Raw genomic sequence first — 13,736 nt, 5'->3', positions numbered from 1 at the left:
TTGCCTGCCTACTTCATAGGTGGTGTTGTCTTTGAATTAATATTTCCATCAGGAGATAATGGCTTCTCCTGTTGCAATGAGGTCATTTTCTAAATTCATGAATTTATTAGGGGTTATTAAGTGGTGATAGTCTAAGTCTGTTATTGTTTGCTCATTCATTAGCTGGAGTCATTCTTCACAAAGAGAAATTTTCCCACTTCTCTTTACTTAGTGGGTCAGTTTTTGTAACAGATTGTCTCTGGTTGACTTCAAAGGCATTTGACTGGATATGAAATCCTTGGCTTAGTTGCCTTACCTGAGTAACTTAAATTTGTCACTCTTTTGCCTTCTAGCATAAAACCTGGGTCTTGAAAATCAGACGATTGATATTTTTGTTCCTTTTGAGTACTTGATTTATTTGCCCAGATAGCCAATCGATATTGTGTTTCGTTTCTCTAGGTAAATTTTTCCAGGTACTTGGCATTTCCTTCTAATACAATGTTTCAAATATTTTTCTGTTTCTGGAAAGCACGTTGAATTACAATTTTTAGTATTCTGTTTCGTTGCTTTGGTTTTCTTCTTTGAGGAAGCTTCTTAGAATCTCTCATTTAATTTTTTTTTTAAACTTTCAATTTTGAGATGGTTTCAAATTTACAAGTCAGTTGCTAAAATAATACTAAAATCTATATGCGCTCCAAGATCCTCCCTCCATACCCAAATGCACCAATTTTAGATTTTGTTATATTTGCCATGTCATTCTGTCTAACCCTCCATCTACCTAGCAATCCATCTGTATATGTATTTTATGAACATGAGAGTAGGTTGTATGCATCATGCTCCTTGAACACATACTGCCACGTACATCTCCTAAGAACAAGGGTATTCACTTACGTCACAGTTTAAGTAGCTATTAAGTTCAGTGAGCTGAAGCTTTCAATCTATAGTCCAATTTTTTCATATGTTCCAATAATGCCCTTTTGAGCCCTTTCCCCTCCATTATTAAATCCAGCCTGGGATCAGGTATTGCATTTAATTGTCATTGTCTCTCTAGGTGTGCTTTAAAATAAAATGCAGAAACACATGTACTGCATGAACTTTGCCAAATGCTCGCAAGCACACCAATCAGTGGGATTAATCCCATTTACAAGGTTGCACTACTCTCACCACCATCCATTATCAAACTTTCCCATCACCCCAAACAAATCCTATCACATTATGCGTTAGCTCCCCATTCCCTCTCCACCCACCAGTCTGTACTCTTTCTGTCCCTGTAAGCTAGATTATTTTAGCTAATTCCTATAAATGGAATCATACAATATCTTTACCTTTATGTCCAACTTTTTTTCACACAACATAATGTCCTCAAGGTTCATCCATGTCTCAAACCTTCTTTCCTTCTTAAGACTGGATAATCCATTATGTTGATGGACATCTGAGTTGCTTCTGTCTCGTTCACTTTAATTTAACCTCTCTCTTCTTCCTACGACTTTCTCTTGAATCCTGTTTCTCTCTTCATTTCTTTTTGATTTTTAAAACTTTCTTCCTTTCCATTTTCTAATTCTCCTTAGGCATGATCTGTGTGGTGTTTTCCCTTTTATGTTTCTTCTCACTGACTTTTCATTTATAGAATGATTCCTTTTTCTTTTGCTTCAAATTCATTGAGTTCCATTGTTTCTCCGTCCAAATAGTTCTTTTCTCAATCACTTCATTTCTGAGTTTTCCCAGTTCTGATTTGTGTTCCTTTGTGTCTTTTTTCTCAGTTTCTCTTAGCTCTCTTGAAGTATTACTTTGAAGTTTTCATCTTTTTTGTGGGCATGTCTTTGTGGTAGGAATGTTATTCTGATCTTTATTCCATTTTTTTTTCTCATAATAACTGTGCAGTAGATCTGACCATAATCCTATTTTGTTACTCATTTTAAATGAAATGAATTTTCCTGTGTTTTTAGTGCCAAGGGATGGGCCAGGAAAACTTTTCAAGCTTTTAGGCTCTAGAGCTCCCTCTTCTGTTGTTTCCATTAAATGATTTAAAAAATATGACCCGTAGTTTTAGGTGCTCTGCTGCTTCTCTCCTCCACTTTCATCTGCCCCAGTCTTTCCTTTGATATTATTACTGTCATGCTTGGGTGGCTTCTCCTCTCACAAATGTATCCTCAGGGGCGGATGGAATTGTGGAAGGAAGTTTAGGCTTATTGATTTTGAGAGTTTATGGGCTCCATAGCACATAGGCACCTTTAGACTCTGCTGCACTTACCCTGGGAATTGGCTTCTCCAGGACCCCTTGCCAGTTATGCTGTTGTGCTTAAAATATCCTACTAACTTTACAGTGAGGACCAGTTGGAAATGTGGGGGCTTGTTTCCAGGACCTTCAGATGCCCTTTGACTTCGTCCAACTTCCTCCTGCGTGGATGCTGCTTCCACAAGACTCTTCAGCTGTAAATGGTTTGATCACACACATTCACATCTTCAGGTCCATGGGGCTGTGTGGTCGCCAGCTTTGTTTTGGTGTTTGTTCGTTGGTTTTTGTTTTTCCTGTCCTAGTTTTCTCTGGTTGCGGCTGTTCTCGTTGTGAAAGGAGAAGGAGGGCAGGGATTTGGGGAGATTAAAAATCTTTGCTGCCTTCGCCACTGCCACTGTCATCTTCCCTGCACCCCACCTTTAAATTGGTGATCGCGTTAGCAGCGTGTGGGAAGGTGTTTTACCTAAAAGCATCCTTCTGGGTTAAAGCTAACGTTCTCCCTAAATGTGAACAGTCTGATCGTAACCACATATTTCTAGTTCAAGGAATCGAAAGCAGGAAAACTACCAAGTGCCTTGAAAGATAAAACGTCATCTACTGGTGGAAGTAGTCGTTACTTCTTGATTTAAAGAGAAAACTAGTTATGGTTGTTTAAAGTGAGCATGCAGGAAATGAAATTGCTACGTGCATCACTTCTAAATTAGTGCAGTATAGCGTCAACAACTCCTGGTCCTTGAAGGAGTTTAGGATGGGTTAGGACAGTGGGCTCTAAATAAATCGTAGCTGTGGCCTTGAGAAAGCTCCTGGGTGATTCTGATGTACACTCCGACTGCCTGGTCAAGCCAGCCTCCCCCTGCCCCTTACCCTCTAGTCTCTAGCTCTGAGAATTAACTTGCTGTAACTTTAAATACGTAATTGCCAAATTGCCATTGATAATCACAGTTTTCTTCTTGGATTTTAATAATGATACACAGAAGAAACCCTATGCTTTTCCTATGTTGTCCTTTTCAAAGTTTTCTAGGGCCCCCACTTTTGGTAGTTTATGGTTCCGTTCACTACCTTTTGGCAAGGGTCCTGCTTTCTTAGAGTTTAAACTGAGATCCACTGAGAATCTGAGAAATTCGGTAAGGAAAGGGGAACTTTCAAGTTTCCTCTCATGGAAGCTTTCCGTATTAAATTCTCTTAATGACTTCATTAGACTCTCTTTCCATCTCATTTGCGAGACTCCAGAAGAGCAGCTCGAGTTGCTTCTGCCCTTCGTCTCCCATCTGGCACTTTTGGCCTTAGGAGACCACCAGCCTCTTTCTTTTCCTGTAGAGCTTCTTAACCATCCACCGTCCACAGAAGTGCTCAGTAGGTTTCAGGCTGTTTCTAGATATTTTTCTGATACCCTCCTTGTTGGGTTTTTACCTGTAAATCACTCTTGGATAAAACATACAGTATAAACAGTATGTGAACTAGCCAGATAATTTGCTCTGAGTGTGACTCCATAGGAAGGAAAGTACCTTGTTAGCCTCCAGGTGACATGGAAAGACGAGTTTTCAGATTTCTTCTAATTTCTACCTGAAATTGTGTACCTGAAGGGAGAGGGATTACACAGCACCTTTATTCCTTCCTTTTTACCACTGTGAAACCTGACCTAGCAGCTAGCAGTACATCATATTGTTCAGCGTCAGTACCCTGTGAAAAGTCACCCCTGTAATATTTTGGATAGGGGAAAAAAGAAAAAGAAGAACAAGTAAACCCCACATTATTTCTCCTAGAGGCCTTTCGATAGAATCCATCGTTTTCTTTCTTTGCTCTGCAGGTGGCAGGCATTGGGTTTCAGGCCATAGCAAGACACCTCCTCACCCTACCCCCCACACCCCCGTGCAGTGAATTGCATTTCAAAACACAGGAAACCTCTCTCTCTATCTGCCACCTCTCATCTGTGGTCAGGGCAGAATTCTACTCCATTCCAAGTCAAGGTATGCATTTAAGAAGAAATGAACAAGCAGAGGAGAGGGCATCTCTCGAGAGCATGGGTGGCTCCCAATGGGGGAGGACAGACTAGAGCGTCAAGCCCTCAGCCTTGTTGTAAGTAGCTGCAAATCTTGTCCTTCAAGCAGTGAAGCTTGGTTGTCACTGTGGGCCCCGAGGGGAAGGGGAGAGAGGAATAGAAGAGATGAAAGAGGGGTAACTGGGGGGGGGGCAATGGAAGTGCTCCACAAAATCGTACAATGATGGATATAGGCCATGTGAAATTTCACCAAAAATGTATAAAAGTGTATAGTCTAAAATATAAACCATGTTGTAACCAAAAATTTAGAAAAGTGTACAGTCTAAAATATAAACCATAAAAAAAATAGAAGAAGTGAGCAGAAATCATAGCCTCCTGTGGGCTGGAACAAAGGGCCTACTGGTCCTTTGCAAATTGACTGCATTATAATAAAGGCAGGAAGGAACACAAGGAGTTTGGATTCTGTTTCTGTTAGAAAATAGTGCAACCAAATTGGGCACTCTTATCAGTTTTTTTTTTCCCCAAAGATTTATTTTTTATTTCTTTCTCTCCCCGCCCCCCCATTGTCTGCTCTCTGTGTCCATTCGCTGTGTGTTCTTCTGTGTCCACTTGTATTCTTGTCAGCAGCACCGGGAATCTGTGTCTCTCTTTGTTGCATCATCTTGCTGCATCAGCTCTCCGTGTGTGCGGCACCACTCCTGGGCAGGCTGCAATTTTTTTGTGGTGGGCGGCTCTCCTTATGGAGTGCAGTCCTTGCTCGTGGGGCTCCCCTACACGGGGGACACCCCTGCGTGGCACTGCACTCCTTGCGCGCATCAGCACTGCATGTGGGCCAGCTCCACACGGGTCAGGAGGCCCTGGGTTTGAACCCTGACCTCCCATGTGGTAGGCGGACACTCTATCCATTGGGCCCAGTCCACTTCCCTCTTGTCAGTTTTGAAGGCACAGGGCAGAAAAGCAGTCAGCCTGGGTTCCAAATCGTCCCTCTGATGACCAGCCGTGACCATCCCCGCTGCTTCCTGGGGTCCAGCCTCTGACGTGGCATTTGCTCAGCTTCTTAGCACAGAAGGCTTGTGAAGACCTTAAAAACCTGCACCTGTGCCATGAAGCTGCTCTCGTGCAGAGAAGTGTAACGTTGGCCTTTGACGTGATGGACTCTTGCCATGTCGCCTTCCACGGGGGTTGTCCATGGGCGCTCCCACCAGCAGTTAATCCTGCACACTGGGGAAACGGCCTTTGGCCCAGTGGTTAGGGCGTCCGTCTACCATATGGGAGGTCCGCGGTTCAAACCCCGGGCCTCCTTGACCCGTGTGGAGCTGGCCATGCGCAGTGCTGATGCGCGCAAGGAGTGCCGTGCCACGCAAGGGTGTCCCCCGCGTGGGGGAGCCCCACGCGCAAGGAGTGCGCCTGTGAGGAATGCCGCCCAGCGTGAAAAGAAAGTGCAGCCTGCCCAGGAATGGCGCCGCCCACACTTCCCGTACCGCCGACGACAACAGAAACAAGACGCAGCAAATAGACACCAAGAACAGACAACCAGGGGAGGGGGGGAAATTAAATAAATAAATAAATCTTTTTAAAAAAATAAATAAATAAAGCCAGAGACTTGATCATCATCAGGTTTCATTTCTAAAAAAAAAAAAAAAAAAAATCCTGCACACTGAGCTGGTGTAACAGCTGGAAGGGAAGCCAGGCGCAGGTGACTTCTGAATAGGAGAAGGTCCAGGACTCAGTTCTCAGACTGCTTTGCTCCCTTGGTGATCTCCTAACGCTGAAGCTGAGAGCTCCCAGATGTCTATCTCCAGCCTGGGCTTCTCCCTTGTACTTCAGACTGGAATATTGCACTGCCTCTAGGACATCTCCCCTTGAATGGACTTTCAGTCCACCTCCCCACCCCCCCATCTGCTCCTCCCACAGCCGCCCCCATCTCCGCCCATGGCCCCTCCCTCCTTCCAGTTGCTCGGGCCCAAATCCTTGAGCTTGTCCTTGATTCATCTCTTTCTCTCCTACACAGCTCCAGGACCTTCTGTCACCTGGAGTATTTCAGTGGCCTCCTGACTGGTCACTCTGCTTCCACTCTTGCCTCTCCTGAAATGTATCCTCAGCCCTGCAGTGGGAGTGAACTTGGTAAAACATAATTGATATCCTCCCATTCCCAAACCTGCCAGTAGCCTCACCACTCCTTCACAGCCAGAGCCCAGACCTTTCAGAGTGTCAAGAGCACGTCGTAATCCCCGACCACCTCTCCCAACGTCTCTGACTTCAGGTCCTCCTACCCCCTCTCATTTACTCAGCCCCAGCCACACTGGCCTTGTTGCTCATTTTCTGACTTCCAGGCAGGATTCTACCCCAGGATCTTTGTACCTTCTGGTCCTTCAGCCTGAAATGTTTCCCCCCAGATCTCCGAATAGGCCTCTCTCTCAACTCCAAGTTTTTGCTCACATGTCACTCTCTCACGAGGCCTTTCTTGACAAACTTTAAAAAATTGTAATCCAGACCAACCAACCTTGCCTCCTCTTCTGTTTTATTTTCCTCCTTAGAATTTATCCCATTTAATATTTCATTATAAGCCTTTTTATTTACTTCCATGAGGGCAGAGAATTATATTTTGTCATTGTTTATTGCTCTTTCCCAGGATCTAATACAGTGCCTGGCAGACAGATGCTCAAAAATTTTTATTTAATTCACTGACAATAATAAAAACACTGACATTTATTGAGCAGTTACTATGTGCCAAGCACTGTGCTTAAGTGCTTAGTATGTATCAAATCTCACCACAACCCATTAAGTAGGTATAATTACCCTCATTTTTCAGATGAGGAAAGCTCCCTAGAAATTAAGTAACTTGCTTTAGGTCTCATAGCTTAGCTTGAGAGTCAGACTGAAACCCTGAGAGTCTTTCTCCAGAATCTTCACCCTCAACTACTATGCTATGCTGCTCTGATAGAAGATGACGGAGGACATGGCTCTAGCCCTCCAACAGGTCTGCTGAGGACGTCAGTATCTTCCATGTCATCGCGTCTCTCGTTTGTGTTTACTTGATTTTCAGCAACTTTGCCAATCTTACTCCCTCTTCTCTAGTACACTCTCTTCCTTGGCTTCCTTAACACCACTCTCTTCTGGTTTTCATCATATCTTTCCGTTCCCTTCTTTCAAATGCAATTTTCGGACTATCCTGCCCAACATGTTCCTTGCCCCTCTACGGTTGGATTAGTTCTTGGCCCACTCCTCTTCTCAAGCTTTGTTTTTCCCCTGAGTGCTCTCACCCACATCTCACAGCCTTTTGAAAGACCCTTGACTTCAACATCCACATCTCCAGACCACATCTTTCCTAATAAACCCTCTACTTGCATACCCGGCAGCTCTATTTGGATATCCCAAAGGCACCTTAACTCCGTGTGTCCAGAACCCAAGCTGTCACCCTCTGCAGGGCTACCCATCTCAGCTGCAGGGGTCATCTAGGTTCCCAAGGCAAAGACCTACATGTCATCTTTGACACATTCCTCTCCCTCTTTCTTAACATCCAATGTCACCAAATCCTACTGACCCAATCTCTTAAATATCTTTTGAATCCACCCATTTCTCTGCCACTCCACTGCCCTGATTCTAGTCTCAAGACCCACCATTTCCCTCTAGTTTTTCGCTCCACTTTTGCCTGTTCTCTGTTACCCTATACTTTTCAACGATAGCCATTTTCACATATGAACTTATGTACTTACATGACTGTCAATATCTTTTCTCACCTGCTAGAATATAAGCTCTCTGCAAGCTGAGAATGTGCGTATTTTCCTCATTTAATCTTCAACCCCTGGCAGCATGGTGCCTGGCATATAGGTGACATTGACATTTCTGATTTGGTGAGTGAAAAGAGAAGATATATCAGGTGACAGGCTGAGTTCCAGGGGAAATAAAGAATAGCTCAAAAGCAGGTATGTAACTGAGATACATATGTACAGTACTATCGTACTGAAACATCATAATGGATGAATGGTTATTGATGATTCTGACTGAGTCACTGAAAAGTTAAAATTTCATTCTCTATTTTAAAAGGCAGGTACATAAATGTAGAAATACAAAATCAATGGATCTTAGAAAATTTAATTCAGTTAGAATTTTAGAAGGTGGCAAGAGGGAAAATTATGTGAACACTAAATCTCCCAATAATGCAGACACATGTGTACGTGCAGCTGTGAGTATGAAAACAGCCCGTTCTCCCTCATCCAAGCCAGTGGAGGCTAAGGAAGCACAGGTAGTTGAAATTACACTGAACAAGGAATGCAATTGATTGATTTGCCAGTCATCTCCTTAATTGTGGAGGAGTTGCCAGAGAAGCTAAAAAATGGGCAACAGGAAAAGGGGGAAACAGTAAGAATCTTGGATAAGCTTCTACCAGATAATTAAGATTAAACTGAGCCTGTTTTGATGCGTTCACATGTTTCTGTACATGGAAAAGGATGAACCCACAAATATTATAAATGCCAATTTTTAAAAGGCCTTTGGAAGATGTAACCCATAACATATGGTATCAAATTAATTTGGGCTTTCACTAGTCTCAGTCTGGTTTGGGCACATTGAATTATGAGATAATAGTCTGGCATCCATGATTGCTTCGCGCTCTTTGTGGGTGTCTCAATTTCACAAAAATGCTCTCAGGTGGGAGGACGTGTTGTGACCCTGGTTTAACAGACGAGGAAATGGTGGCCCCGAGCTGATGAGCCGCTTGCCTGAGCGCTGGAAATAACTCCTCGATGGCGCCTTTGAAACCGAGGTCTGCAGAATGCAACTCTGCCATCCCATTTCAGCCTTTTTCTTGCTTTCGATCTGTTGCTTGCAGGTTAAGGCAACTTGTTTCCTCCTGCTGCCAGTCAAGATTAGACAAGAGGAGGACTTTAAAAGGGGGTGGATTGTGCTTGACAGTGTGGAGCTCTCCAGCTGAATTCTATCAAGACCTGAACATGCCTGTAGCCCCAAAGGTATTACAACTTTCAAATGGTGTTTTTTTCCACAGCTGCACCTGGGCTCCAGGTGGCCTGGAAAGGCTTACCCTGCAGGGACAGCTCAGCTCTGTTTGGTGGTGGTGGCAGGTTCCTGTTTCTCTACCCACTTCCCACATCTCCTAAGGGCGTTTGATTTTTCTTTTCTTCCTTAAGGCCAACCCAATTTTATATTGAGCACCTGTTCCTCCGGCAGTCTGTGAAATTTGGGGTGTCAGCAAATTGTGTTAAAGCTGCCAGTAAGGAAGTGTTTAGAGGTGTGGGTCTCCAGGTCCTGCTTGGCAGAGCAGTTGAACTAATGACAAAAAGCAGGGACTGTACACAGCTGCCACACGAAATGCAGCAGATTCATAATGCCTACATTTTACTCCAGAAAGTGTGTCTGTAAGATGTTGTCTCCTAGTTAATTAAGTAATTAAAAAATATATAGGGAAACAGACTTGGCTCAACGGTTGGAGCGTTCACCTACCACACGGGAGGTCTGCAGTTCAAACCCAGGACCTCCTTGACCTGTGTGGCACTGACCCACGTGCGGTGCTGATGCATGCAAGGAGTGCTGTGCCACGCAGGGGTGTCCCCCGCATAGGGGAGCCCCATTCAAGGAGTGCACCCCATAAGGAGAGCCGCCCAGCACGAAAGAAAGTGCAGCCTGCCCATGAGTGGCACCGCACACACGGAGAGCTGACGCAGCAAGATGACGCAACAAAAAGAAACACTGATTCCCAGTGTTGCTGACAGAATGCAGGACACAGAAGAACATACAGCGAATGGACACAGAGCAGGCAGCTGGGGGATGGGGGGAAGGGGAGAGAAATTTTAAAAATTAAATAAATCTTTAAACAAACAAAAAATATATATAGATATAGATTTTTTTCAAGGTTTCTCCAGTCCTGCCTTTCTTACCCAGTTCATAAATCTGATGCACAAAAGGAAAAGAATTTGGTGCACAGCGCATCGTTTAGTTCCTGTATTGGTGCTGTAGATGAAGTCAAACATGGCCTGGAGAAAAGGGCTCCTTTGTCCTTCTTTACAGCAGAATATCATTGCTCTGTATTCACTCTGAACTGAAAGGTGAGGACTGAACACGGCGGTGCCGCAGAAAATATACAGTGTTTTAAAAGATGCATGTTGAGAGGTTGGGATACGCGCAGAAGCTCAGTAGAATGTCTGAATGTCAGCCCGGGGGTTGGCAAACTTCCATTCAGATTTTGTTGTGAGTGAAATGTGTACTTGGCAATTAGGTTCAGGCCCTTCCTGGTTTATGAGCAGATCTCTCTTTTTCTACAGCATTGCAGAAAAAAAAAAAAATAGGTTAAGCAAATTTTGTGGTGGTGCTTACACGTGCACGGGCGTGTGTGAGGTCTCCGCAGCTAACAGACTTGGAAAGCGTAAACATTATCTCTGTGTTTGATCTACATCAGAGCCCTATTCCCTTTGTCGTGTGCGTTTTGATTATAAAGTTTAAATGTTTTAGCTATTAAATCTGTTGGGTCTTCAAGCTGTAAACATCACACACAGCTAATAAGCTTTAGGAAAGGAAAGGAAATTGACATTTAGGATAGAGGTTGTACAAAACCAATGGAAAGAACTATGCAAATGAGCTGTAGAAGGCACAGATTTGCATATCCTTGTTGGTTTCCTGATGATCTCCTCAGCGGGAGCCTGGCACACTTGCTTTTTTACCTCTAGGGATGATGCATGTTCTAGTGGTTGGGTCCTGCAGGGTCAATTTAACAAGTGTAACGATGTGATTTTCCATGCGGTTTCTCAGAGCCACCGAGCAAAATGCAGCAATAAATAGTGACAGAGGAAATCGATTTTTAAAGTAAATACCTTTGGAGGAGAGTGGTAGGCATTCTATAAATCTTTTCGGTTGCCAGGGTGGGTTGAGCAATTTTTGGTATTGAAAGAAATTGTAATAGTGATGCAGAGAGGGTGGCCACGGTGGCTGCTGATGGTAGGGAGACTGAAGAAGAGACATGGTGTGGGGGCATTTTCAGGATTTGGAGTTGTCCTGGGTGGTGCTGCAGGGACGGATGCTGGACGTTTTGTGTCCTGCTGTGGCCCACTGGGTGGACTGGGGGAGAGTGTAAACTACAATGTAAATCACTATCCATGTGGTGCAGCAGTGCTCCAGAATGTATTCGCCAGGTGCAGTGGATGTGCCGCAATGATGGAAGAGGTTGCTGATGTGGGAGGGGTGGAGTGGATGGGGTGGGGGGGTACATGGGGACCTCATGTTTTTTGAATGTAACATTTAAAAGAAAATAAAGAAGAAGAAAAAAATTTTTTTAAAGAATATATATATATATCCTCTTTCCTCTAATTCTGCTACTCACTTGATACCCCCTTTGCCCTGCCCAAACCCCTGCAGGAGCCTGGCCGTGTTCTGCAAAGGTTTTTCACTACGTCCAGCTTTCTCACGAGACAAGCAGCTGAGGAATCTGCTTTTGCACTATCCTGTTAGAAGAGTAAGCAGCCTAATGGCCCAGTTGCATGTTTGCTTGATGAATAGTATGTATCGACAGTTTAAAGTGAGCCAGACACTGATCATGGAAAGCGGAATGGCAAAGTGACTAGAAAGGATCTGACATTCTGGATTCGAACTCAGCTCTGGCATTCCTCTCTGCCGCAGTTTCCCACCCATAAACGAGGATAGTTAGGTAGTCGTGAGCACTAAATAGGAGACCTGCCGCTTCCTATGCTGCCTGGCTTTTAGTAAATATCACATAGTGTGCTTTCAAAAGAATAATCATTTTCTTTTATGCCATTAAAAAAAAACAAGGTCATTTCCATAGTAAGCAAAAGGAAATGAAGTTCACCCTTGAAATGTACTTGGAGAACTTAAGAGGGTCTTTTCCAAGTTATTGTAAAGCACCTCCAAAGTAAATTGGTCTGTTTTTGCCCACACCAATCCTATAACATTCCAGGAATATAATTCTGCACTTTGGTTTAAAAATAAAAGGAGTGGAACAAACTGAATTAGAAGTCCTTGGCAGAGATCTCCCCCCTGCAGAATGTTCTTTCAATTGGTGATATCATAATAAAAGAAAAGATGCATATTTTTTAATCTGCCCTTCCTCCCCTGGTTCCTTCAGCCAGTTGTATTTCTCTGTCGTAAAAACCAGCATGCTTGGATTTCATCCCACCCCTCTGGATGTCTGCACTCTCCCCCACATCACCACCCCTCCCCCCCAAAAAAAACCCACCTCCGCACAGACCCTCCTTCCAGAGAAAGCATTGAGCAGAGCTAGTCTCCGATACCGTATATGTGCATGCTGGGCTGCGCAGAGGAAGGTCACAGAAACATGAGAAGGTTCTGCTGTTTTTGGTTGTGAAGACTGCCAAGAAAGAAAAAAAAAAAAACCTCAAATGTATTAACATTTCTCCCACCTCTTTTTTTTACCCCCCTTCTGTAAATATTCAAACCTTTTTTAGAGAGGCTTTTGATGATGTGTTATCCTAGCAAACACCGTGAACTTGGATGCACTTAGTTCTCCCAGATCCCATCGGAATTATTCAGCAAAGAGAGTTAGATAAAGTGTGGGGCGAGATTGAATGGAGAATCTGGTACACGCATGCACACATCCCAGCCGTCCCAGCTCCATCGTGTAAAAACCCAGACGCTCGGCGTTCTTCTCTCCTTCCCGCAGGCAGTTGCATCTTTCCCAAACATGGAAGGGGGAAAGGCTTTCTTTGGCTTGGCCATATGCAAAAAATTATGGAACATCTGTGGAAGTAACAACATACAACAGGACAAACTGTTGGTGCTAAAAGGCAAAGTCCTTGTTTCAAAAACATGTTTGGACAGGGAGGGTCTGCAGAACCTTGCTTTGTGCTAATTACACATAGCTGTCAGCTTTGGGGTGCCACGGGCTGGGCTGTTCATAAAGAACGGTCGTGGAGGGCTGTTCCTCCCACCCCACCCCCCTTTTTCTTTCCTTCCCGCCCTCCTTTCTTCCTTTGGGTTTGTTATTGAACAAACCGTGTAGCTTCCTTTCAATAGCTGCTGTGATCTGGAGAACTAAATCAGAAATGTGTGAGATTTGGTGACTCATTCTGTGCAGCGCGCCGGTGGGCGGATGCCCTGCTTTACTCCTGCTCTGACTCTCTTTCTCCCACATTCCCCTGCATCTGAGGGAACCGTTGGGTCCCGGCAACTTCTCAGTATGCCTAAGGAATTTCTGCCCCCTCTCTAGCACTTATCTCCGTTTGCAGTCTCAGGTCACCCACCACAAAAATAATGTCACGCCTGGCGAAGTAAGTTGCGTCTTTATTCTGAAGCTCATTGTGATTTTGCTGGAGTGGCCAGTCTTCCAGGCCTGGGTACTTGAAAGTGTGACCTGGTAGAATTAGCCTCCAGCTAGGACGCTGAAGCCCTGGCTTGGAGACCCCGTTTCCACACTCTCGCGGTGGGATCTTGGGGAAAATGAATCATGTCTCAGACCATGTGTCCTTTCTTCATTTGTCAAGGGGGGTGCGGTAATATCTGCTCACAGCTCCTACAGGAATCAAGTAAGATTAAAAGTGT

The 13,736-nt window shown here is 44.3% G+C and overlaps 1 protein-coding gene across 10 annotated transcripts in view; it reads left to right on the top strand.

The window, feature by feature from the left end:
• The window catches only part of ATXN1 (ataxin 1), a 417,609-nt gene that overhangs the window by 274,534 nt on the left and 129,339 nt on the right, over positions 1-13,736 (top strand). Inside the window, exon 1 of one of the 10 annotated variants that reach the window (XM_058285265.2) lies at positions 2,849-11,676. The exons of the other annotated variants lie outside the window; for them this stretch is intronic. The gene's annotated coding sequence lies outside the window, so the exon portion shown is untranslated. Of the gene's footprint in view, positions 1-2,848; positions 11,677-13,736 lie in introns of those variants that run through there. 10 annotated transcript variants of the gene reach the window in all.

Source organism: Dasypus novemcinctus, chromosome 22 (genome assembly GCF_030445035.2).
Source record: "Dasypus novemcinctus isolate mDasNov1 chromosome 22, mDasNov1.1.hap2, whole genome shotgun sequence".
Taxonomy (NCBI): Eukaryota; Metazoa; Chordata; class Mammalia; order Cingulata; family Dasypodidae; genus Dasypus; species Dasypus novemcinctus.
Note: the sequence above shows the minus strand (reverse complement) of the source record. Positions and strands in the feature narration are given on the sequence as shown.